Here is a 27,300-nt window from a genome sequence, read left to right as displayed (position 1 = left end):
TCATTGTTTTCTTTTGAGACAGTGTCTCATTGGTCTGAAACTTGCTAAGTAGGCCTAGTTGGTTGACCAGTAAGCCCCAGGGATCTACCTGTCTCTGCTCTGCTTTTGTTACAGTGATTAAACTCAGGCTCTCATGTTTGCAAGGCAAGTGCTTTACCAACCAACTAAGTTGTCTCTTCAGCACTCTCTAGATTAAAAAAAAACAAAAACAAAACAAAAACAAAAGTGTAAATAGCCGGGAGCAATGAGGGTTTGTCTGTTTGTTTTTTTTTTCAAGATAGGGTCTCTCTGTGTAACAGTCTGGCTGTCCTGGAACTCACTCTGTAGACCAGGCTAACCTCGAATTCACAGCCTGCCTCTGCCTCCTGAGTGCTGGGATTAAAGGTGTATATGTTCTCCACAGGATATGGCTATCTCTGTTTGATAAAGTATTTCCAGAAAATCTGTTGTATACATATATAGCTGGCGTGGTGGGGGGCATGCTCTGAGCTGGGACATGGGACATGTGAATGATAGGAAGGAAAAGGTGGAATCTCCCAGGTGTGGCATGTTGCAGGCATTTCTATGGGTTTGCTTGTGTGATAGTGTACAAGTACTGTATGGCAGTGAAGTTTTAAGGTAAGGTAGCTAGGTGTTCATGGAAGGAGAGGAACCCAAGGTCTACAGTCTATTAAGTAGCAAAGAAGAGAAGCTGGTAATCACTAAACCTGGAAGATAGGTCTAGAGAGGCTAGGCTTGGTGTTCACAGTTTATTCTGAGGCCTTGGAGATATACTAGGTCAGAACATCACATTAGTTGCACCAGGTCTTGGAGAGTGGGAAGGATTTATGAGTTCTGTGATAATGCCTTGTGCATTTTACTGTTGTTAGTGGAATATTAGCTCTGGACAGGACCTCAGAAGTCAGAGTATCCCTCCCTACTCTACTGCTTCATTTAGGACAAATAGTTGCAACTGTGATAGGTGTCTCACTGATTTTCTTAGTCCCTTGGCAGCAGTGTTTGACACTCTATAGGCATACATGTAGTATTTATGAGATGAAACGATTGACTTCAAATGGTGTCAGGGGGTCACAGGACTGGCGTGCTCATGCATAGAGAATTTTAGTATTTTTTTATATCACAGCTTCAGCAGAGTTTTTTTTTAACTAGAATCTGTTCTGACCATGGCCAGGTGCCTTTTCCAGACTGTTTGTCCAGTTAGTTACAAATGTCAACTTGGTATACTCTATAGTCACTTGAGAAAGGAGTTTCTATGGAAGGGTTACTGAGGTCAGATAGGTTTGTGGACATATCTGTGGAGGGTTGTCTTGATTATTGACTATAGCAGGGCCCAGCCCACTATGGGTGGTATCATTCCCTGAAAAGGTATTGCTGGACTATGCTAGGTAAGCATGAACCTATGAGCAAGCCAGCAAGCAGTCTTCCTCTGTGGTTCCTGTTGAAATAAACCCTTTCCTCCCCTAAGCTGCTTTTGAGCAGTGTGCTTTGTCACACCAACAGATGAAAGCAGGACACAATTGTTTGTTCCACAACTGCCCTTATTTTCAGTATCATAGGCAGTTGGGCTTGGTTGGACCTCAGAAGAAATTTATACATCATGTCAGACAAGATTTATCTTCTGTGTCACCTCTAGTGTAACAACAATGGCTATAGGCAGAGCTGTGTGGAGAAAGATAGAGGCTGGTAAGGAAAGAGTGCCTCATGGGTTAGTAATGCCTCATTAATTAGTGATGTTTGTCATGGGTGTAGGAACGCCTAGTGGCAGCATACATGCCAGACATTTGCTATTCCTCATTTCTTCTTCTAAATCCTTTATAGTTAAGACTACTAAAGGATTTGAAAAGCCAAATGAAAACTCGCTACTGTAGAAGTGCATACACACACACTCACACACACACATATACATATATATATATATATATATATATTAGAGTCCATATAGTGGGGGAGGCAATGTCTCAACTAGACATTATGTGCTACCAAATAAAGTTCCCAGTGCCTGGAACAGGTTACATCTTTTTGAGTCATTAGCCAAAGGGGTCCTGTTAGGACGCCCCAAACTCTATAGGCTATTGTCAATGCTATTGGTTACCCTTCATAACTTGGCAGTAAGACGCTATTACTGAAGACACTACATACTTGTGGAATAGAACATGGAGAAACCTAGCTGGTATTCAACTGGAAGCTTCACCCTTATTGGATAGCATTTGTAGTGCTAGAATGTGCAATGTATACCACTGGAAGAGAAAAGTAATCATCAAAAGCACCCAACTGGCCCAACTAAATGAGTTGTAATAATGACCCACCTGCAAGATATGCCCATGGATGGGGTAGTGGTACAAATGATAGGGGAATAACCAACCACTTTTTAAAAAGTATACTTAAGGCCTAGTCCATGAGATGCGTTGTAACCCATACTTGATACTGTTAACATGGCTTTAGGGAATTAGTATTTTCCAAACTCAACAGAGCATAGACGTAAACGAACTCATGGAGACTATGACAGCATGGACAAGATCTGCACAAGCTCAACTCAGACAGAATCCCAGGATGAAGGAGGGGAATTAGGCACAAAGTTCCATCTCTAGCTGAGAAATGGTTTGCAAATGATAGCTTCTGGGAGAAGGAAAATCAGTTTTCTCCAGTGCATCGACCACGCTCCACGTAGGCCCCATTCTCAGGAGCAGTTGGCCAACACAAATCACACTGCATTTTGTCAATTTTTTTAATAAACAGGGAGAAAGTACATGAAGATGGATGGGTAGGAAGGGGGTGTACTGGCTAGTTTTATGTCAACTTGACACAAGCTAGAGGCATCTGAGAGGAAAGAACCACAATTGAGAAAATACCTCTACAAGCCTGTAAGGCAACTTCTTAATTAGGGATTGTGGGGGTGCCAACCCTGGGCTTGTGGTCCTGAGTTCTGTCAAAAAGCAGGCTGAGCCAGCCATAAGGATCAAACCAGTAATCCGCAGTCTTCTATGGCTTCTGCATTAACTTCTGGCTCTGCGAGCCTGCCTTGTTTGAATTCCTGCCCCGATAGTCTTTGATTATGAATGGTGATATGAAGAGTAAGCAAAATAAACCCTTATTTGGCACCTCCACAATCCCTCATTCTCCACCCTCTTTCTGCAGCCCACTTTGGCCCTGAACTCTTAACTCTCTACTGAAGGAGTAGAGAGTGTATGGCAAGAGCCCCTGCCCATTTAGCCATGGATAGAAAGGGCCTCCCCAAGCCCAGCATCAGAGTGTGTCTACGATGGGCAACCCAAGGGCAAAGGGGAACTGAAAGAGTCCAGGAAAATATGCGAAACCGTGCATTAAATAGGCAAAGATTCAGCTTCCCTTTGCTCTGAAGTTCAAGCAGAAAATGGGGGAATGGATATGCTAAATGGATGCAAAGGAAGAAATTCTTCCTGCAGATCCCTGGGTGTGAGACATTCCCCCTAAATGAAGAAAAAGAAGGGAAACAATTTGAACTGGTGTTTCTCAGAGATAGAGGCAGATTGACCTTGACTTTGGTGTTTGAGAGAAAGCAGGCAGGGCCTGGGATGCAGGTGTGCTGGGTCCCTCTTGGTTGGGTTTTTCTTTTGCTTAGCAGGTTTTTGGGGACCAGCTAATCCCAGAGTAGGATCAGCTATGATTCTTAGTGTTAATTGTCAAGTTGGAAGAATCTAGAATCACTTGGGAGAGGGGCTCTGGGTCTGCCTGTGGGAGATTATCTCGATTACATTAGTCATTTTGGGAAGACCTTATCTTAGGAGAACCCTGAGCTGTGTAAACGGAGAGATGGAGCTGAGCACTAGTGTGCATGCATTCATCCTTCTGTTTCCTGATTGCAGTTGCCATGTGACCAGCTGCTTCAAACCCCTTGGCTTCCGGGCCACAATGCACTGTACCCTTGATCTATGTGACCGAATAAGCCTTTTCTCCCTTATTTGCTTCTATCAGAGTATTTTATCATAGTAAGAGAGAAAATAACTAACATCAATTTAGTCTTCACCTATGTCCTTGATGGAAATTCCCCCATCTTTAAGTATATGATTTTTTTTCTCATGGCATGCCTCTACTCCTGGTATCCAAAAAGCTAGTCTTAGTACCAACAGGGCTCAGATACTAAGTGCCCTGAATGTGGCTGCTGCTGTGCAGCGCTGGCATCTGGGTGTTGCTGATAGAAATGTACAGCCTTATTCTCTTTGACTCAGCTGGCATGGTTGGTCATTCCACTCTTCTCCAGTCATTTTCAGGCTGCGGAATTTAGGGTCAAAAATCGCTTCATGCATCTGTATGGAGAAAGCATTCTATATGTCCTACTTCTATGTGTAACTCTGGCTCTCTTCTGTTTTCTTCACTTTATTTTTCATTTGCTTGTTTGGTGTATGTGTGTGTGTGTGTGTGTGTGTGTGTGTGTGTGTGTGTGTGTGTTGTGGAGGTCAGAGACCAATTTTTTTCAATTTTATTTTTTGAGACAGGATCTCTCAATGAACCTGGAGCTCACTGATTAGTCTAGACTTTCTGGCTGGCATGTCCCAGGGGTCCTCTCTGTCTCCCCAGTCCTGGGATTACAGCTATGCACCATCGTGCTTGACTTTTATATGGATACTAGGGATGCAACTTGGGTCCTCATGCTGATGTGGTATGAACTTCATGAACTATCTTTCTTCCTAGTATCCTCCCCAGTGTTGCTCACACCCTGAATTAACAGCCCATCTAGGGTGATTGGCACTCAAAACCTTTACTTCCTTTCAGACTGAGTTTATCCCTCTCCTAGTGGAGTGTGTTTCTTCCATAGTCTTGACAATCACAAAGTGATCTGTGCTTTATCCATGGTCACTTAATTACATTCTTAATACATACAATCCCGAAGACAGTAAGTGAGCAACCTTGTGTCACACTGACGGCTACCGCTGGTGTTGTGTTGAGCTTAATGTTTCTGCTCTGCTCCCCCCAGGCACACAATCCATATGTGGATATGCTAATCCCCAGTGGGGTGGTGTTAACTAAAGAGGTAGTGACTTTAGGGAGTAATCAAGTGGCCTTGCCTTATAAGAAAGATAAGGTTTCTTTTTTTCTTCTCTCTCTTTTTCCCTCAGTCTTTCTCTCCTTTTCTCCTTCCCTCCATCTCTCAGAGAACAGAGCACACTCTGAGGAAAATCGGAGATGGGGGATAGGGGGAACATACTGTGGGAAAAGTCTTCTACAAGCCAGGAAGTGATCTGCCTATATCTTGACTGTGGACCTCCTAGTTTTCTGAACTGCGGGAGAGATAAATGCCTTTGCTTAAACCACCCAGGTGATGACAGCTTGCAATAAGGCAGCTGGTGAGGAGCTGAGTTCTCTGTGCTCCGTCCCAGCCTCCATCTTTCTCGTGAGGTCCTGTGAACAGGGAGGACTGTGTGTTTTCACTGTGCCAGTTCAGGTTTTAGTGATCTTACTCCCGATCAGTCCCGGCACAATGTGGGAGGAGCAATACCTCTGGGCGATGTCTTAAAGCATTGTTTTACCCTTACTTTGGGGTGCAGAGCTGCGGAAAGTGAACCTCATTCTATGTGAACTTGCCGAAGGTGATGGAGTGAACTTGGCCGAGATTCAACATCTTATCCCCGAAAAGGTGGAGAAACATTTTTCTCTGAGAACACCACTGGCAAGAGAGCAGGAGCGGATAGTGGTGCTGTCCAACCGCGAGGTAATTAATATTCCATTAACAAGGCCATTACAACTCCTGAATAGAAGCCGACCTCATCTTAAGGTGGGAAGCATACGCCTAAGTGAGGTACAACAGCTGAATAGGCATACCTGCTGATTTATGTCCATAAAACTTAATTTATTAGCAATGTCTTAATTGAGATGGTACGTACATCCCTGCATTAGCAAAGTCCTCTAAAAGCCACTGACGAGAATAATATGCCCAATAAATGGGATGAGAGGCACCCTTCAGCCTCGGAGGCTATAGACTTGCTAATAAGGCCGGGCCACTCTTTTAATGGAGTGCTGAGTGGGCCCAAGGGTGCTCAGAGGAGTTCCTGGAGAGCCATGTGCGTGCTGCGTCTTCTGGTGGCATTTGGACATGTGACGGTGTTGAGAGACCCAGCATCAAGGGGACAGGGCTGTCCGGTGCACTGGGAAGTGGGGCACGAGAGGTGGGGTGGGAGGAGGCACGAAGGACAGTGAGTTCAATTCGGTTGGATGAAACTGGCTAAATCTATTGCCTTCTCCCTGCCCCGCCCCCTCGATCACGGCTTGAGTATCAACTGCCCTCCACAAGCACAGCTGAACAGTTGGTCTCCAGCTGGTGGCACTGTTTTGGGAGGTTGTGGAGCCTTTGAGAGATGGAGTCCAGATGGCAGAAGTGGGCCCCTGGGGGGCGGGTCTTGAAGTTTATACAATGACTCCGCTTCCTGTTTCTCTGCTTCCTAATCCTGGGAGATGTGTGGATCCTAGCTTTAGGCTCTTGACACCACGAAACCACCCATGATCAGGTCCTTCCCACCATGACTGGCTTACAATTCATGAAACTATGAGTCAAAACAAACCCATCCTTCCTTAAGCTGCTTCTTGTCAGTCGCTGATCTGTGGTCTTTTCTTTCAGAGCTTGGCGGGGGCGGGACACCACAGTTCTCAGTATTTGGGGGTCATTGTGGATGCCAAGAGTTGGACACTCATCCCTCCCACACACACCCACAGGATGCCTGGACTCAGAAGAATGAGAACTGAGTGGAGTCAACAGCCCACGGACTTTAAAGGGAATGTGATTGAGGGTTATAGTATCTGTCTAGATAAATTGAAGATTCAAAATAGAATAGTTATCTATCCAGTAACTTGAGTAGCCAAAGCGTTGTATTGCTCTTCTTGGTGCAGCTTCCTACATGGGAAAGCAAGGTTTTAAAGTATTAATTGGGAGAAATGATTCCAGTGACCATTGTCAAGGACTGATGCCCACAGGATTCCTGTTTCCTTCACAGACACCATTTTCTAAGAAGAATGAATGGAGAGGGTGGCTTGAATGGACGTGTTACTCATGGTGGCAAGCCTTGCCATCAAGCATGCATCTGCTTTGCCTCAGCCATCCTTTACCTAAACAGGCCTCCACTCAGTCCTCATCTGGGAACAGAATGCACTGGAGAACCCACAATGTCAGTTTTATCCAAGATGCTGAATTGGGATTCTGTTGCTATAAGAATCTTCTTTTAATTAGCTAATTAATCGGTAGTACTGGTGGTTAAACCTCGGAAGGGTTTAAGAAAGCACTGCTAAGCAATGCCATTCTGCTTTTAAAATTTTAAATTATACTTTGAGAGAATCTTGCTATTTAGCCCAGTCTGGCCTTGAACTTGAGATCCCTCAGTCTCTGTCTCCCAAACACTGGGATTACAGCATGTGCCACCATGCAAGGCTCCAAAGGAAGTTTGGTTAGCTTGGTTCTGTCCAGCACTGTTCTTTCTAAGCAGTGTAAGGAAAGGAAAGCAAGAAAAGAAGCTGTAGCATCAGGACAAGACTGGTTTGGAGGCACAGTCAGCATCCTGTTCCTGTGTGGTTTGGAGTGAGCATCTGTGAAGTGCACTTTACATGTAATAGAATATACAATTTTAAACGTGCTTTGGATAAACGTTGATTACTTTGGATAAATGTTTACCCCTGTGCAACAATCTCTGTAAGGTCTAGACCATTCCCACCTCCTCGTGGTGTCCTGGTGTCCCTCTGTCACACAGTGCTATGCAGCCACTATTTTGATTTCTACTCCTGTGGAGTATGTGGCCCGTTTAAGGCCATCATACACATGGAACAAAGCAGTACCACCCCCTTTATGTGGCTCCTTTCGTGCAGCATGATTGTTTTGAAGTTTATTCATGTCTCTGAATGTTTGAGTAGTTCATCTTGTGGCATAGTGTCACAGTGACCCTTCCCCGCCATCCACACCTTTTGCATCCTGGATCCAAACCCACTGCAGATCAGAAATATTTAGCAAGGATTGTGTCTGTGCTGAGCTTGCAGGGACTTCTTTTATGTCATTATTCTCTAAAGGATACAGTGTGACAACTGTTCACTTTGTGTTAGGCAGGTATCTAGAGAAGATTTGAAGCTAGAATGAGTAGAGATTACATGCAAATTTCATGACTTTTTTTAAGGGACTGAAGCATTCCTCGACTTTGGAATCAGTGGGGAAGGAGTGTTCTAGACCCTATCTCACTCCCTGTCTATTTGTTAGGAAGGGATGGCTGTACTCTGTTATGCAGACAGCATAACTCATTCATCTTCTCACCTGTGGATGGCCATTTGGACTGTTTCCAGTCACTGGAGCCATTATGAATATATTTATGAATATCTTTTATTAACAGTTACGTGCAAGTCTCTATGTGTGTATCTCTGAAGTGAATTATGTAGAAGGAAAAAAAGGTTACATTTGATACCCTTAAACTATAACCAAATAGAGGCCCTGTCTCTTAGGGAACCTTGAACACCACCTGTTACGTCCACCAGAGAAGGGAAGAAAAGTCTCTTGTCAAATGTGGAGGCTGGGAAGGTAAGGGCGGAGTGAAGGTGTGCTGGGAGGCCATGGGGCACAGTGAAAGCAAAGACTTTAATAACCATTTGCCTGGCACAGGCAGCAGTTTCCTCTCCCTAGACTCGGAGGCGCAGGCAGGTGTAGTCCAGTCCCCTTGGAAGCCAAGTCAGTATCCTTGGATGCAGAAAACAAAAACTTAGAAAACCCCAATGTAACATGAAAAATGAAAGACCCAGAGACAGATACTGGGGTTCAAGCTTCAAGCTGAAGATCAGAGAAACAAAGTAGCCAAGCCACTACCTCTTACCTCTACCTCAGCTCAGACCAAAGGGGCGCTCCTCAGACTGTTCCCGACTTCACTGCTCCTCAGATTCACTCAGACTGCTATGCTCTCCAAAACATGGTTAGAGACTGACTCTCAGACTGAATCCCTCTACCTCTTATACCTCTCAAATCCTGGGTTAAAGGTGTGAGCCCCTATTCACTCTTAGGTAGCCCAGGGTGGTCTTGGACTCACAGGTTCATCTGCCTTTCTCCCGAGTCCTGGGATTAAATGTGTGTACCGCCACCACTTGATCACTATAGTTTGAGGCTGACTTTGCTTTCTGAATCCTCAGTCAAGCTTTAATAAATCATAAATAATATAATCACCATACCCAACAGGCTCTAAGTGTGCAAAGCTGTTTGTTCACTTGGGTAAGTACTCACGAGTGGAATTCCTTGGCTGTGGTAATTAACTGTGTAAGAAAGTACTTTCCAAAGTGACCATACCAGTTTTGGGTTACTGTTTTATATTTTTGAGACAGGGTCTCATGTAGTCCAGGCTTGCCTCAAACTTGGTATGTAGCCAAGGATGAACTTCTGATCTTCCTGCTCCGAATGCCAAGTGCTAGGATTAAGTCTTCCACTACCACACTTAGTTTGTGCAGTTCTGGGTACTGAACCCAGAGCTTCATGCATGCTAGCAAGCGTGTGCTATCCACTGAGCAACATCCCCAACTGGCTATACCATTTTATATCTCATCTGTGGTGTAGAGTTCTGCTTCCTCCACACCTCCTCATCTCATCTTTGTGAATTTTAACTATCCCATTGAGTGTGACGTAGCACCTCCCTATGACTTTAATTTGCTTTGGTGACCAATGCCGTTTAAATCTGTTGTGAGTATGTGTTGGCTTCTGTGTTCCTTCTTTTGTGGAGTGTCCATTCAAATTTGCCCAACTTAAAAACAGAGTGGTCTGTCTAATTATTGAGTCATAAGAGTTCTTTTGTGTATTTGGATACAAATCCTTTTATAGATAGAATCGATGAAAGTATTTTCTCCTAGTATCTGGATTTCTTTTTGGTTTTGGTTCTCTCTTTGTTTTTATTTACTATTACATTTTTTCATTTTAATATTTATTTTATGTATTTGGGTGTTTTGTCTGCATGTTGACTGTGTAGTACATATGAACAGTGTCCATGGAGGCCAGAAGAAGGCATTGAGTCCCCTGGGCCTGGAGTTACAGGTGGTTTTCAGCTGCCATGTAGGTGCTGGGAACTGAACCCAAGTCTTCTGCAAGAGCAACAAGCACTCTTAACCACTGTACCATCTCTCCAGCCCCACTTTTTGGTCTCTTGATTGTATGTTGTAGAGTGTTCTGCCTTGACAAATGATCATTTATCACTTTATAAAACCTAAGTTTTTAAGTCAGTGTACAGTTGTGGGCTCCATTATGGCACTTTCATGCATATGTATCATTATCTTTTGTTCTATTTTGCCCCTCCCGCATGCTCTCCCTCACCCTCTCCGCACCCTCTGATTGGTTCCCTTCCTTCCCATAGTCCCTCCTCTGTTTTCACAGCACGTGCCTTCTATATCTCTTCCTCCTTTCTCTCTGTTTTTTATTGTAAGTAGTGTTTCTTCTTTCTCTGGCAAGGAAATCATTGCCTAGCCCCAAACCACAATCATTTCCTCTTACTGTTTCTTCTCAGGATCTGTGCTGTCAGGCTAGTGTCTATGTGAGCTAGGGATCGCCTTTGGCCGCCAGCTGCTCTAGCTTCATTTGTTTAAAAGTATCCTCACCCTACTGAATTATTCTGGTGCCTCTCTGATTGAAAATCAGTTCTGGTTTCACAGTGTAACGGTTAGCACTCTGGACTCTGAGAAATCAATTGGATACGTTTCTGGACTCTCTAATCTGTTCAGCAGCTTGGTCTGTTTGTCCTACACCAGTGTTACCTTGTGTGATCGGTAGCTTGTGTTGTAAACCTTGAAATCAGATAGGGTAAACTCTCCAAGGTCGTTCCTTTTCTTAGATTTCTTTTTCTTTTTTAACATGTGCATGTGGTGTACATGCATTTGTGTGGGCACAGGTGTGCATACCCAAAGTGGCTGTGGGTGTCTTCCTCGCTGGCTCTCCACTTTATTCATTGAGATGAGGCCTCTCACTGAACCTGGGACTCACCACTGCTAGCTGGACTAGCTAGCCAGCTTGCTCTGGATAATCCCGTCTCTGCCTTCCAGGTGCTGGGGTTACAGCTGGACACCATACCTGCCTGGCTTTTCATAATTCTGGGGATCCAAACTCTGCGCCTCACTCTGGTGCTGAAAGCATCTCATCTACTGGGCCATCTCCCAGCCCTCTTCAGATTTCTTTTAGCTCCTTTTGATCCATTGTATTTCCACTTAGCTTTAGAGTTAATTTCTCAATATATACACAGATTTTCTAGGATCTTGTTTAGAATTGTATTGAATTTATGGATTAATTTGAGAAGAATGGGCAGCTTGGTTTGAGTCTGTGAATAGAGAATGCTATTTACATATATGTCATGTGTAATTTTTTTCCTGCACTATGCGGTGGGAAAGTCTCATTCCTCTTTCTTAAGTGTATTCTACACATTTTACCTTAAAGTTCAATCTTATTCCAAATTGTGTCTCTCATTTAAAACTCTTATTCTCCTATTGTTTGGTAAGATCTAGAAGGCACCAAGTGTCTTTGCGTGTTCTTTTTATTCCCTAATTTGTAGTATTAAAAGTTGTGTTCTGTTAAATGGTTTCTGGTAGCTATCCTGGAATTTTCCACAATTATGTCATTTACACAAAGACCGTTTAAACTTTCCCTTTCTAATCTTTATACCTGCTGTCTCTACCCTCCCTGTTTATTGCACTGCCCAGGAACTTCAATAGATGCTATATGGAAATGATAAAAGAGGTATCTTTGACTTGTTCTGAAATTCACTCTGTATGATTGCCTGAGTCTTTCTGTTGGTTTGTTCCCATGGGTCACTCTTTATTAGGCGAGTGTGCTGGGGTTTATTTATTTATTTGGCTATGCATTTTTCAGTTATGACCCTATGTTTTTATTAATCAAGGCATTTTCCTATGTGTGAAGATGAGTAAGTAACTCACTAAGAACAAATTTAATAGGTAAAGGCCTGAAATCTAAAGAGGAAAATGTAAGAATTATTGGAAAACACAAATGTAGATCTTTATATATACTATAACTTAGTAGTGAGAAGCCCCCTCTAACCGCGACCTCCAAAAGCAGAAACCATATAGAAACAATTATTATATTTATGAATAAATATAGAAGACTAGTTGCCATCTATTTAAAAATGGATGCAGCATGTGTGGTAGACACCAGCTTGCTCTTTCTAGAGGGCTAGAGAGATGGCTCATTGCTGAAGAATGATGGCTGTTTTCCAGAGGACCAGAGTTTGGTTTCCAGCACCCACCTTGGGTAGCTCACAGTATCTTGTAATTCCAGCTCCAGGGGCTCTGACACTCCTCTCTGGCCTCCATGGACACTACATACACATGATGCACTTACATACATTTAAGCACGTACACTTTACATAAAATAAATAAAACCTCTCTAACCAAACTTGCAATCACTTAAGTTGAGAACGTGAGAACCGTCTTTCAAATAAATTGCCAAAGGTAACGAGTGAACAAGTGGTGTGGACTAGAAACCCAATAGCCGGTTGGAGCCGACAGCGGTGACATAAGCAACAACAAAACGATATTTGGAAGATGGGCAAAGCTAAATATAAGAGTGTTTTCACGTTGGTGGGAGAGAAACTCATCACTGGAAGATATTTGCCAACAGTTATAAGAAAAGCTTTGAAATGTGTATACTTGGGGCCTGGGCAGGTGGCTCACAAGCATGAGGATGCGAGCTTGAATGTCCTGCTGAGGGTGTAGCGGAATACTCCTGTAACCCCTGTGCCAGGGGAGGGAAGGCGACAGGACCACAAGGATTGTTAGGGTTTACTGCCTAGCTGGCCTCAACAAATTGGTGAGACCATTTGAGACAGTGTCTCCAAAATAAGATGGTGAACAGTTGAGGAAGATACCTGTCATTGCCCTGTGGCCTGAACAGGTATTCACAGGCATGTTCTTGTACCTGCTTACACGCATGTGTTTTGGATGTAGCTCAGTGGTAGGGCAATAGTCCTAACTAAGCTCAGTCCTGAGCACTGGGGAAAAATCATATTCAATTCCATGCTTCTAGAAACTTGTTCTAAGCAATAATTGAACAAGTGAGACAAGATTTATGTGCAAGAATGTTTATTGAAAGTCATTATTGATGTCAAATTTTGGATGTAACCCAAACGATCATCAGCAGGGATCTACTTAAGCAAGTAAATTGTGCTACAGGCATTTAATGGGACACTATTAGCTATGTAATGGAGTACGTGACTCCATGGCTATCTGTGTGAAAATATGTTCCTCATTAAATTAAAGGTGTTATATGCATGACTAGGTTCCACTTTTGTAGAGAAAAGGGGGGACCATGAATATATGTGCCTAGAGCAATGATTGGAACACAGTAGATGCCTAGGAAACAGAGTGACTAAATTTGTTTTAAAACCAGACATAATCCATATCAAAATGTTAACAGTTGGTTTTTGTCTTCTCCACTTCAGTACAGTTTGAAACATTGTTGTAATCAGTTTTAAGATAATAAGAAAGAAGCATCGAGACTTGAGAAAGGACTGCAGGTGGGGCCTGAGGGAAATGAAGGGGTTGACGATGCTGACCTGGGTTTGGGTTTGGGTTTGCTCTTAGTGGAGACAGAAAAATGAAGAGAAGAGTGAGGAAGGGGAGGGAAGGAGAACGGGAAGAGGGAGAGAGACATGGAGCATTGGCATGTGGAGCACTAGCATGTATAATCATGTTTGTGTTGTTTAATTTTCACTGGTTGTACTGGATACCAGTGGGGCCCTCCATTAGACATAGGAGTTTGGTTTTCCAAGGAAGGTTGGGTGTAAAGCAATTTACAAGTCAAAGTGTGATGTTAACAGCCACGCGTGAACACTGCTGCCCGGCAGAGTGGGAGGTACCGGGAGAGGTCGGGGTAACGCCTGTGGTAGCCCCTCATCTTCAGGGAGAGTGGCGAGCTGCCAGGAGAGGAACCAGAGGCAAACAGGAAGGATAAAAACCCAGGAGAGTCCTGAGACAGTAGGGACTAACTTGGGAAGTGCCAGTGGACTTGGTAACCTGCATAGCATTAGGCCTTGAGGGATTAGTCTCATTGGGGCGATGGACTTGAACTGAGGGAGGATGTGATATGACTTGGTAGGGCACTAGGTATATTCAATTCTTAGGAGCTTAAGAAAAGTAACTATGGTGTAGATGAAGAAGAACCCAAGGCTAAGGAATGCACTTCTGACCAAGATCATAATCCCAGACTGAGTAGAAGAAGCCAGCTGAAGAGGGCTGTGGAGGACCCGGGAGAGGGGAGTATGGTAGCACAGCAGGGTCAGAATGGGAAATAACAGACCTAAGGCTCCAAGGAAAAGTGAGTCCTAGACGAGGAGCTGCCCCCTAGCTAGCAGCTTTCACTACGGCAGGGAGGAGTGAGGGAGCGCAATGGTGGCTGTGGGTCAGGGGGGGGGCAGTAATTATAGGTGCTTCCTCTTGGTTTTTACAGCTGATGGTATGTTATCCTCCCCCTGCCTGCAAGACCAGTGTTTTAAGGTTTCCACTTGATGAAGTTAGCTTGATGCAAAGCAATAATGAAAGTTGCCAATGGAGAAGGTGGCAGGAATCGGCCCAAGTGTCAAGTTCACTCAGCCCCTATGTGCAAATAGTTAATTATGAGGCATGGCGACCCGTCGAACGGATCACGAGTCTTCCCCCATGTAAGCTGGCACATGTTTAAGGTTTGCAGAATACGGATTTCCGAAATAATGATTGTAATAAACAGTGGTTATCTTAACTTTATTTTCAGGCCATAAAACACATCCTTTGATAAATTATTTCACCGTCTATCCCCAAGTGCACCTCTCCATGCAGGCCTCCCCTCCCCCGGCCGGCAGCAGTCAGAACGGCAGCTCCATATATTATTCATTCCAATCAAATAAGACACAGTGGTGCCTCAGTAAACTTGCTTTTCATATCAGAATTGGTCTTATTGAGTAATACACACGGCAGACCCCAGCTTCCAGCACCAGGCCTGAAATGAGCAATTCTCTCATTGTAATAATGCGCCTCTGTCATCTCCTTATTATCAGTATGATAAAGGATGAAATATTCACAGATGCTGCCCTCCTAACCTGATCACAGCTTGATATTTGAGCTTTGGAAATGAGTTTTATAAGCTTTAATATACTCCTTGGCGGAGTGACCCCTGAAATTAAACATTATTACAGAGCGGATATTTAAAAAGCTGGGGCCGCAAATTACATCAAAATGAAAATATTAAGGAGTATTACGGATATACCGAGTGGGAGCTCACAGCTCTGGAAGCTGTGAACGCCTGAGAACTCCACATGCGGTGTCAAAAACATCAGAAAAAATAATAACAGCGGAGACACCTTGACTTCGGTTATTTTATACTTAGGACTAAACGAAATTATTTGAATGGATTTTTTTCCTCCTCCTGTAGGCTAGCTTTCCAGGGTGGGTAGGTGGGTGGGGGAGCCCATTATTCTCAACTTTAGGCACCTAATACATTTCATGCTCAGCTTAAGGAGGTACCTTCTTTTTTTTTCCCCTTCTTCTTCTTGGTGCATGGGTAAATAAAAGAAACACCTAAATATAATGAAACCAAGGATCATGCTAAGAAGGAAGTGAGCAAACAAGACCAGAAGGAGCCCCTGGATTCAATTTCCCCTGCAATTGGCATGCTGACGGACAGGCTTCCAGCAACGCCTGGGATGCTGGAGGCCCCAGAAAGCACAAGGGTCATCAGCTTGCCGGAGAGGTGTGACAGCTTCCAGACAGACACCTGGGGACACGCCCCGCTATGCTCAAACCTCATGGATGTGTTTGATGGTGGGGGCTGGCTTGGGAGCCATAAATCCTCAGCAGTGAGACCTGGTTTATGGGCTGACTCCCTGCTGGGTGAAATCCTTCATGAGGGCAGAGACTGTCAGTGGCTGGTCCCCAGTTCTGTTCTCAACATTAAGTCTAGATCAGGACAGGTGGTCCTTACTAATACTCCACTTATTGAATGAATGAATGAATGAATGAATGAATGTGTGCATAGAAAGGAACAGATGACTCCCAGTCAGCTTCCTTCCTACCCCCATACGAGTCCTTTGCCTTCACAGACTTTCAGAGACCAGACAAGGGATTTTTCTAAGTCTTCCTCATTTGGTCCCTGGGACTGTAAAACTAATGGCGAGTCACACTTGGGGGCTATTCCAAACATGTCATTTTGATATACTTGCACACACTGCTCTTTTGCTTGCCACTGAGAATGCCTTTTGGAAAAAATATCCACCTGTCCGAGCCTCAGTTTCCTTGACTGTTAACTTGGAATATGAGCACCATCCAACTTCCTGGCTGCTCTTGGGAGGGAATGAGCAAACACTCACAGGACAAAATGTTCCTTCCTGTCCCTGGGGCTTCCTGATGGTACAGATGCAATGGTTAATTTAAAATTACCATGTAAGGGGGAACTTAGGACTCCGCCATCAGACACGTGGCGCTCTAGAGACATACAGTATGCGGTAACCAAAGGGTGAACCTTGCCGCTAACCACGCCCACTTTGGGCTTGACTAGAGACAGGGAGGTGAACTATGCCACTAACCAGGCCCACTTTTGGGTGTGGCTAGAGGCGTGTACGGAGGAAGGAATAAAAGACCAAGCAGCATAGCCTCTCGCCCTCTTTTTGGCTTCCAGTTAGGTAGCATAAAACCAGTTGACTCATCTGGGTTGCCCGTTTTCTCTTGTAATTTCTACAATAAACAGTTACCGATAGCCTCAACAAGTGTGCCGTTTATCGTTACAGCGTCATTACCCCATTCTTTTTTCTTTCCAAGCAGAAGAATAAAAGTCCCTTCTTTTAGTGGCGATTTGGTGTTTTTTATGTGACCTATTTAAAAAAGAACTTAAATGTGTCTTTGCCGTGGAGAAAGGAAAAGGAGTCCATAGTGGAGAAGACAGAATACAAATCTGGAGGGGTTAGGTATGAATTTGAGGATGGATTTTTTTTTCTGTTTCTAATTATGAGACTTTGGACAAATTAAATTCTCTGAGGCTAAGTTTCTTCACTGTTAAAAGTGAGAGTAAGAGAGTGGGTGCTTGAAGATCAGGAGTTCAAGGCTAGTTTTGGTTGTATACAGAGTTCGAAACCAGCCTGACTGCAGGAGACTTTGTCTGAAAGGAAAGAAAAGATAGATAGATAGTTAAATATAGATAGATAGATAAATATAGATAGATAGATAGATAGACAGACAGAATGATGATTATACTACTGCATTCTCCAGTTCTTCATACCAAGACACATATTTTTAAAAATTAAACATGGAGTAAAAGCCTTAGGAGAGAAGAAAAATATTATTATTTGAAGATCTATTATTGACTATATAAAAAAACGTAAGAAACTATAAGATACTAGAATAAAAACGAGACCTTGAACAGGGTTACTGGATACAAAGTCAATATACAAAAGTCAATTCAATTTCTATACATCAATAGCAATCAGTTGCAAAATTTAAAATAAACCATTCATATTCAGAACAAAAATGTAAAGGTGTCTAGAAAATAAATACATCATAAAGCATGAAAAATTTTATGAAGACTATTCTAAAACATTATTGAAATACATTACATTAAGATCTAAATAAAGACATATATCATGTTTAGATACACACTATGTTACATTATAAAGATATAAATTCTCCAAACTGCGATTTTTGTATTCAATGTAAGTCCAATGAGATTTGAAACTTGAGAAGGCAATTCTAGCGTTTACATAGTATAACAAAGGGCCAAGAGCCTTCTAAATAAGGGGAATGAGCTGGGTGTGGGTTTCTTCTTTCTGGTAGCAAGATTCATCTTAAAGCAATCTAAATTAAGATGGTGTAGATACAAAGGATAATGGTCTAAAGGAAACACCCAGAAAGAAGTGGTGTGGAGCCTGATCTGGTGGCACACACTTTTAATGCCAGCACTTGAAGACAGAAGCAGGTGGACTTCTGTAAGTTCAAGGTCAGCCTGGTCTCTACAGTGAGTTTCACACCAGGGCTACTTAGTGAGATCCTGACTCAAAAAAATTAGGTAAAAAAGTGATGTACACATGGAAACTCCAATCTTCTCACAGTGGGCATTGCCGACCATTGGAAAAGAATGGGATTGGCAATCTGTAGTGCTGAGAAAATTGATTACCCTTACTAAAAGAAAAAAAGGAATTTGATTCTTTATTATCTATTAGAAATAAATCCCATGCTAATTAAGTAACTGAACGGGGCGGGTGGGGGGACGCAAATAGAACTTTCGGGATGTAGTTCATAGGCTGTCCCTGTAACTTTGGGATCATGATATACACACACAGTAAAAAAAGAGCTAAATAAGTTAAAAACACATTCCTTACAAGATCTCCTAGAGTAAAAAGACAAGTTATGTCCTAAGAAGACATTTCATAAAGCTGACTGTGAGTGTTAAAATCTGTGCTTTGTAACCCAGTAGTGGGCAAAAGACATGAACTCATGGAAATACTTAGCTCCACTGAGCATCTGGAAAACCCCAATGAGATGCCACTACATGACCCTGAAAGCACCCCCAAGTGAAGAAGACACAGTGCCAACTGGCGACATCGGAATCCTGGAGTAGGGTTGTTTGCTCTTGGTTTGACATGACTGCCACCACCATGGAGCTGTGGTGATTGACAGGAGATTTTGACCCGCAGTCACTGCCCACTAAAAGTGAAACCAGACAGCAGAGAGCAAGGTCTGTCAACATTCCCTCTTGGGGAGGGGAGAAGACCTTCTCCAGGGATTCCATTCTTCCTCTCTGCCCCAGAAGTGAAGGGTGGGGTTTTTTGGTGTTACAAACTAAAATGCTTTTGTCAGTGATACGAATAAACTCACTTATTAAGGTGGAGGTGATAGTCTTATTCTCCAATCTGTCAGCTCTGTCTCCATTTGGGGGTGAATTGCTGTTTCTTTTGCTTCTTCCCCCAAAGCCACACAACAGATGTGTAGTAACCAGTGAGAAAGCAAGCTTGCACAGCCATTTTGGGGAACTGACTGGAGTTGTCTGGCAAAATTGAACACATACGTATATTTGTGAGTTCATGATTTCACCTCCACCATGTACCTTGTAGAAGTGTATACATGAAAACATCCATAGTGTAATTTTCTAAAATATTGAAGATAATAGATTTAATCAAAACACCAATGCAAAGTATAATAGAGACTGTGTTAGACTTTTACAAAACCAAAGAAGCAAAATTAAAACCTTACTATTATATATTAAAACATTACTACTATACTACATACATATTATTATTACTCTATGTTGAACATTAACATTCAATGTCGAGAGGAAGAAGGTTACAGAGGGGCCACTATTGTATGATTCTGTTTATGAAAATGTCGTTAACAGTTTGGTGATGTTTAATTTAGAGATGCACATGTAAAATGATAAAGCACAGAGAATGATAAAGGTAAACTTGAGGATGGTAGTCACCTTAGTAGGGCAGGTCTGATGAGAGAGGACAGACGTACATACAGACTGTCTGCGACACTGAAGGCTTCAGCCCAGGCTTGTGGCACATGGGCTTTGGTGTTTGGTTTCATTATCTTCTTCAGGTGGTCTGTCTATGTTTAAAACCTATTTTGGTATGGCATACTCTATAATTAAAAAAATAAATCAAAGAATCAAGAACAGAGATGGAAAAAAAAAGCAAGGGATTTTGACCTCAGTGTTGAGGTTGGTGTTCTTTTCTTTCTCAAGTGTGAGTGGTTAATGTCAGCCTGCCCTGACTGGGACTCTGTCCTCGGGATTCTCAGATTCCCGTGGCTCCTTCTTCCAGTGAATATCCTCTGAGGATGAGAGGCTAAGCGATGTTGCCCTATTAGCAGGTAGGTTGCGTGGTTTCCTACGATGTCTTGTTAGGAGACAATGTTGAAACCCAGATAGAGACATGTCAGCCACCAGCAGAAAGGGTTTATCTGCAAATGAAGTTCTTGAACATATATACAGTCCCACAAAAACCATTCAGGAAAAATCTGGCCATCAGAGGAACTTTAGGGAAGCCTGTTGGGTGGTGCTGAGGGTTTTAAGAGATGGGGCCTCGTTGGAGAAAGGAGGTGCCCTAGTTTCATTTCTGTTGCTGTGATAAAATACTCTGACAAAAAGCAAGCTAGGGAAGAAAGAGTTTCTTCCGCATATAATTCTAGATTACAATCTGTCATATTGGGGGACGTTAAGGCAGGAACTCAAGCATATAGTCTCGTCATACCCACAATCAGGAGCAAAGAGAATAAATACATCCTTGTATACTTTCTGCTTATGCTCAGCTAGCATTGTCCTCTCCTATGCAGTTCAGGCCAAGCCTAGGGAATGGTGCTGCCCATGATGGACTGGGTCTTCTTATATCAGTTAACTACAAGACAGCTCCCCACAGACAGGTCCACAGGCCAACCTGATTTAGATAATTCCTCATTAAGACTCTCATCATATGTGATTCTAGGTTAAAACTCACCCATACAGCAGGTCACAGGAAATATGCCCTTTGAAGGTTCATTTTTGATGCCACAGACTTATCCATTTAGATGTTTTCACCCCATCATTCCCAAATGGGTTACCTTAGGATGACAATTTGATAACAAAATTCTGATAGCACTTACTTATATCCTCAGTCACTTAATTAGTTACATTAATAGGGCACAGTTCCAAAGTCACCCAGCTCAGAGCAAGCATGCTCTGACTAGCCACATAGCTGCTAGACTGATTCTCTCTAGAAACACAATCCTGTGTTGTGCTAAGCCTTCTGTTTGGGTGACACTCCCAGAGGTCAGTGCTGCCCCAAGACATCAGTGCACACCCATGCACCAGTGACCCCAGCTGAATTGTGTCTACACATGCCTCTGCACCCTCTCATTCATAAAGATGGGACTAAGAGCCACAATGCTAAGATTTATTGAGCACCTGCTCTATGTTGGACCCTAGAAATAGGCACTGTTGTTAATCCTTCCATCCAGTTGTTGACAGCTCCTAAGAATACACTTACTCCTTCTCCTTCTTCTTGGATCTGTGTTCAAACCCAGCCAACATCACATGACTCTGGAGACTTGCCTGTCTGCATATATTTAGCCATTTATTATGTGCTTCTATAATTCTAATGTTTGCATTCTCCAAAAATACCTGTATAACAACCCCATTTCCCAATGCTGTAGTGTTAACATGGGGCCTTTAAAGGGAGAAAAGATCTTGAAGGCACTGCACTTGTAAAAGAGATTGGAGGAAGTTTGTCATCCTCTTTGCCCCACTGGATGCAGAGAAGCCACTGTTTAGGAGAGAGAGATCCTCACCAGCCACCTTGGCTTTAGATTTTCCAGCCTCTACAACAGTGTGGGGTCCTCCGCTTAGTCATCTAGTGTAGTTAGCGGCTGAAATAGACTGAGACTCAGGCTTGCTATGGAACACATGAAACCATGAGACCAGATAGTCTCTGCCATGGTGAAGAACAGTCCAGTAGGGGAAGGCAGACACCAAGCTTCCCCCAAACACGTGATCACAGTGATAAGGCTGAGGAGAGGCACGGGGGAGTTGTGAGAATACCAGGTAGAGACCCAGTGTGGACTGAGAGAGTTGGGCGGCGTTGTTAGGAAGTGATGTCCAAGATGACAGAGGAGTGGGCATTGACATAGTTCCATTTCTATACCTAAGAACGTAAGTAGAGACAGAGGGGGCCCAGGGCCGTGCAGGGGTGGGTAGGGGGATGCAGGGAATGCAGGAGTGGGTAGGGGAGACCTGGGCAGTGCAGGGGTGGGTAGAGATTCTATGACAGGAGGGAGGAGAAGGACGAGGCTGGACTGTTTTTATGGGAGACTTCATGATTGCTGCTACCTCTGAGGGATCGGGAGAAGCCAGGTATCCACAGAGACTTCTTATTCCAACTCAGGACAAGGGGCTGGTGGGATTAACCTTCCCCACATGCACTGTCTTGACACGGAAGTCTATTTTTCCAGGGTGTGAAGAAAAGATACAACTGACACCCTGTCCTTCCAATTTCCCTTTATGATCCAGGGAGCTACTCTCCAGATCCGGCCCTCTTGTCCAGTGATACACTAGTCTGCCTTTGACCGTGACAATATTGCTTCCGGCCACCTGACTTTGGGATTTTATTAATTCTGAAGTCACGAAATTCAGCTGGGTTCCAAAGCATTGCTCAGGTAAGATGTGCTCCCAGTGGTCCCCATGTGTGACTGGGACTCTGTCTTTTGTGCTCTCCTCCATCAGAAATAAGGTCTGCTTACTGTCACTCTACCTGTTCCAAGTTTTCTCATTTCCTGTTACTAGGGCCAGTGTTCACAAGTGTCATGAACTCAGTTGGGGCTAGCCGAAATAAAAAGTGAGTTTATTGTAAGGATATCATGGTGTTTCATAACATGCAAAGAGAGATGTGGCTGGAAGGTCTGGGGTGGGAAAGAGGAGGGCCCCTCCCTTTTTCTGCAACTTACAGACAGTTGCAGATAGGGATCTATTTTATCCCTCAGTCCTGGGTAGAATCAGATGGTTTGGGGGACAACTGGTCCTGCCCAGGAAGCAGGGGAAAGTCCACTGTGCAGGAGGAAGGGGATGCCTTCCTTTCTGCCATTACCTCCGAAACTGATCAGATACAACCCAGTGACTGACTGGGCCAGTGAGAGTCATCTCACCCCCATCACGAGAAGGAAGCACAGGGCTGGAGAGAGGAGGTGAATGGGACTACACATAGCTTCATCTTGTGCAGAGTTGGAAGTAAGAAACAAAAGAAGGTGATTTCCTCTCCACACTGACCAGTTGGGGTTGGAAAAAAAAGGTGACCCGAGAGAATGATATTCCCATAGCCTGTGTTTCAGCCCATGACCAAGTCTTATTTTAAACACATCCCTTCTCTTGGTGCCAGATGTGGGCTCATCTCCTCATTGGTCCATTTCTCCTGACAGGACCTCATTAAAAGGGCATCCCAGTGCTGCTGAAACAGAAGGAGGGCTTCTGCATCTATCTTATCACACCAGATATGTGTGCCAGACACAAACACATTTTTGTATCGGTTTTTGCCAATGGGATAAAGTTACTCTATTACTATAGTTCTTAAATACCTGGTATGCCTAGTGCAATTGTATCCACATGGTATCCGTGCCAGGCTCCCACCAGGGATTGGTGCCCAAGTTCCCTACAGAGTGTCACAGTATATACCTCTAGCCTCTATCTGTCCACTATCATCTCTAGATTATATATACTGTCTAATACAGTCAAATGCTCTACAGATCACTGTTGCATTGTTCTGGGCATGTGGGATAACAAGAAAATACCTATGCTTGCTCAGTAAGGACTTCTTTGCCCCTGATATTTCCATATGGCTGAATCCACAGACACAGAACCTGCAGGTACAACAAGGGCCAATCTCAGGTAAAATAATCATGAATCGGATGTTAAGAAAATCCATGCTGTGCATTATGAGGTTGTAAGGCCAAATTGTGGTGCAGATATGGGCAGAGGCTGTCCTTCTGTCCCTCTACCTCCACCCTAGCAAGGTCTGGAGCACAGCACAGAAGTTCTTTGTATGCCCTGCCTCATCCCTGGGTTGGAATGGCTACTTTTTAAGATGTATGTTCCTATTTTATGTGCATAGTGCGATCTGCATGTACAACTTTATGTGACAAGAGGGCAACAGATCCACATGAGCCACCATGTGGTTGCTGGGGATTGAACTCAGGACCTCTGGACGAGCAGCCAGTGCTCTTAACCACTGGGCCATCTCTCCAGCCCTGGAGTGATTATTCTTTGTATGGGTTACTCCTATAACCTTTTTGTTGTTGTTATTTTTACTTACTTTAGTTTCCTCCTCCTTCTCCAGATAGCCTTGAACTCACAATTTTCTTGCCTCTACTTCAAGGGTGTTGGGATTACAGTTGCCTACCACTGTGCCCAACTATTCTTATATTTTAAAAGAATTTTCTCATCCTTTGTTAGTCCAGTCTCCTGTTACAGCTACTAATTGTTATCCTAAACCATCTCTGCCCAAATCACTCTGTACTTTCTTCCTCCCGATCAGACCCAGATGAATATACCCAGGTTAATGAGACATGGTTATAGCAAGGAATAGAGACACAAGCCCCTGAGATGGGTTTTTTTGCTCCCATTTCACAGAGGGGAGTATAAAAGTGAGGCATCTTCCGTAGCGTGTGCTGCTGGCACTGGGCCTGCGTCTGCCCATTCTCTACACTTGAGTGCACGTCCATCTACCGGAGCCTGGGTTCCTGGGACTTAGGGTTTTCCCAGCCATCAGCGCTTCTCTGGCAGGCAGGAGTACTATGAGAACTGATTGCCTCGGAAGAAACTCCAATCATTGATAAACAGGGAGGGGCGTATCAACCCCTCCCCAACACCAGCCTCCTTGTTCCTTGGGGTGGGAAAGCTCTGGGCGCACCTTTCTCTGGGTCTGCTTCTGCAAACAAGGTACTAAGCCAGTGAGGAGGTGAGGTAGCCCGAGGCCCAGCTTTCCTGCACAACACACCAGGTTCTACACACAGTGCTATTGGCCTGCATATGCTGAGCAAGTACTGCTTTAAGGAGGACTTTACATGGGAATTACATGTTAGTTAATCCTCAACATGCCAAGCACCTTTTACAATTTTGTGCTCAGTTATATTTATATTTGCATGCAGGCATATATTGTGTGTTGAGCATAGACCCCATTTCCTGTACCCCTCCCATTGTCCTTTCCGTTTTCCTATCCCTTTTCATGTCTACCTTTATCTTACGTATACACAGATTATTTTATGTGACCATATAAAATTTGGGAGCCATAAACAAGAGAAAACAGACAGTATTTGTTGTTTTCTCTTTTATTTTCTCAAACTTACGTATTTATTTATTGAGGCAGGGTCTCTCTGTCATTCTGGATGTCCTTGGAGCTCGCTCGGTAGATCAGGCTGGCCTGGAATTGACAGAGATCCAAGGGCCTCTGCCTCCCAAACACTAGGATTAAAGGTGTGCACCACTGGCAGAGGCAGGTGGATATCTGTGAGTTCCAGGCCAGCCTGGTCTACAGAGTGAGTGTCAGGGCATCGAGGGCTACACAGAGAGACCCTGTGTTGAAAAGGCAAACCAGCAACATTTATGTGGTAAGCACCATGCTAAGCTCACTGTGTGACCCCCTGCTGCTTCGCCAGGCCCTCTCCCCTCAGTCTCCTCACCCTCTCACAGAATGGAGAATCCAGCTCACTGCCAGTTTACAGCTGGGGAACAGCAGCACACGGTTTAAGCTTGTCCATTTTCTCTCCAGAGCTGGGCTTTGCATTTTTCTGTGCCTGCACACTGGGATCACTAGAAACAACAACAATAAACAAACAGTGAAACCTGAACCTCCCTTCATAGGCTGGTTTGTAGGCGGCTCAGATCCTCAGCACTGAGCAATGGGAACAGAAGTTTCCAGAAGGATTTTGTTTTCCCCTCTGGGTGCATCCTGTTTGACTATGGTATCCGAGACATCTGCTTTGTGTTTTCCTAGCGTCTCTTTCAAAGCGTGTACTTGAAGCGTGATGGGGGTGTTTGGTTTGGGGGCTGAGCGAATGCGTCCTACTTGTTTGATAGTCTATATCTCTTGGGCGCATGGCGACTCTGCCCAGGTTGTTTGATTTTTCTGAGCAGTCGCTTGCCGAGATGAGAATCTTAGGGCTCCCTCTCTCCGACCCCTGACAGATAATCCTGCCTGAAGAGGGTTTTACATTTCCACTCATTGTATTTATTAATTTGTATACTTATTCAGCATTCCCTGGGCACTTCTTCACTGAATGTCATGTCGGGGGACCAGAGAACCAAAACCACAGTGTTTCTGACCTCAAGGAGTTCTCATGTTAGGGGGTGAGAGGACAGTGGGGGTCAGGCCACGGAGGACCCCACTGCTCAGGTGCTGTCATGGGGGTAGGCTCTGGGGAGGGAGGATTGCAGAAGAGCAGCTTCTGCACCGACCTGGGAGTCCTAATAAGGTTTCTCCATGAGCTGATGGCAGTGTTAGGCAGACAGGTGTGATAAGCCTGTGGGGGATGGGCAAAGGTGGGAAGGATTTGGAAGAGGAGACAACAGCAAGCAGCAAGAAAGAGAAAGTGAAACATCAAAGCAAAGTCAAGAGGGCTGGAAGAGAGGCACAGGGTGAGTGGGGAGATGGATAGAATGATCTAGAAATCGTACCAGAGGACAACCTGAGAAGAAGCCTGTCTACCCAAAGGGGAAGACTTCGGGGCCCTTCCAAAGAGCAATAGGGAGCCACGGAAAGGTTGGAGCAGGGGAGTGCTTCTGGGCTGATGCCTTATGGGGGCAGTGTCGTTGGTGGGAGGGTGGCATTTTCTTTGTCACAACTCCTAACTGGGAGACAGTTGCTTTCATCCAGGAGAGTGAAGATGGAGAAGAAAGACCATATTGGAAAAGTATTTGGTGGGTGGGACTAGCTGGCTTGAGTGACTATGTGGTGGTGACATTGTTTATGAGATAGTAACAGGTAGTTGATAGGGCTGGGCTGAGTGAGGAGGAGGTATATGCTGCCATATTACCCCTAGGGGATATTTGGAGGCATATTGAATTTGGGGAAATAGAACTCCAGAGGCAGAGACAGCAACGATGAATGAGAGGTGATGATGGTGTAACAAAGACTCTCACTTAATGTAGTCCTCTTAGGTCTTGTCCAGTGAGTGTTGTATTTGAGAAATTGGCCCATCTGTTTCTTGGGGTAGGTAGCCAAATCACAGAGGTGGTGCACCTGGTACCAACAGCTTCTTTGGGGCGATAGGTTGTCCCGACTGTTAGAAAGCAGCATGTCAGAGCTGATGTTGAGGATTCTGTGTCCTCACAGTTCATTGATACATTCCTAGCATAGTCCTCTGGCCATCACCAAGCCAACAGGATTCTAATATTTTCTTCCCTGATCCACCCAAAGCTCTTTGTAAATTGGACTCAGCAGGAGTAAGTCCAGTGACCTCATAAATAGTGGAAATGATTGCAAATCAGAATTCATATATGTTCTCAACTCAGTGGGTATCCTTCTCCCCCACAAAGGAAGCAATCATCGCTTTCAAATTTCTGTTTGCCCTTTCACTCAGCCACGTTAGGAGAAAATAGAGAGAGAGAGATCTTGCTGTCTAAAGCTTGAAAGGTCCACTTCTCCATCCTGAAAAGATGCAAGTCCGGTGTCTGGCCCAGGTGATCCTTCCATGGGGCACCTGGGAAACCATTTCACACCTAAAGAAACACTTAGAATTTTGTGGCAGAGACTGGTGATTCAGTATCGGCCCTGCTCCCATCTCACTTTCTCCAGTGTTTCTCCAGCACGGAGGTGGAGCTCAGTGACTCATTTTGGCTCATACACGTGG

General features: G+C 44.2%; 1 long non-coding RNA gene across 1 annotated transcript in view; it reads left to right on the top strand.

Annotated features, from left to right (window-relative positions):
• LOC121144142 overlaps positions 1-22,113 on the top strand; it is a 53,091-nt gene extending 30,978 nt beyond the window's left edge. Inside the window, exons 2-3 of the long non-coding RNA XR_005881449.1 lie at positions 5,523-5,686; positions 21,974-22,113. This is a non-coding gene — a long non-coding RNA (uncharacterized LOC121144142). The remainder of the gene's footprint in view (positions 1-5,522; positions 5,687-21,973) is intronic.
• The last annotated feature ends 5,187 nt before the right edge of the window (positions 22,114-27,300 follow it).

Source organism: Mesocricetus auratus, unplaced genomic scaffold (assembly GCF_017639785.1).
Source record: "Mesocricetus auratus isolate SY011 unplaced genomic scaffold, BCM_Maur_2.0 Super-Scaffold_100014, whole genome shotgun sequence".
NCBI classification, from domain to species: domain Eukaryota; kingdom Metazoa; phylum Chordata; class Mammalia; order Rodentia; family Cricetidae; genus Mesocricetus; species Mesocricetus auratus.
Note: the sequence above shows the minus strand (reverse complement) of the source record. Positions and strands in the feature narration are given on the sequence as shown.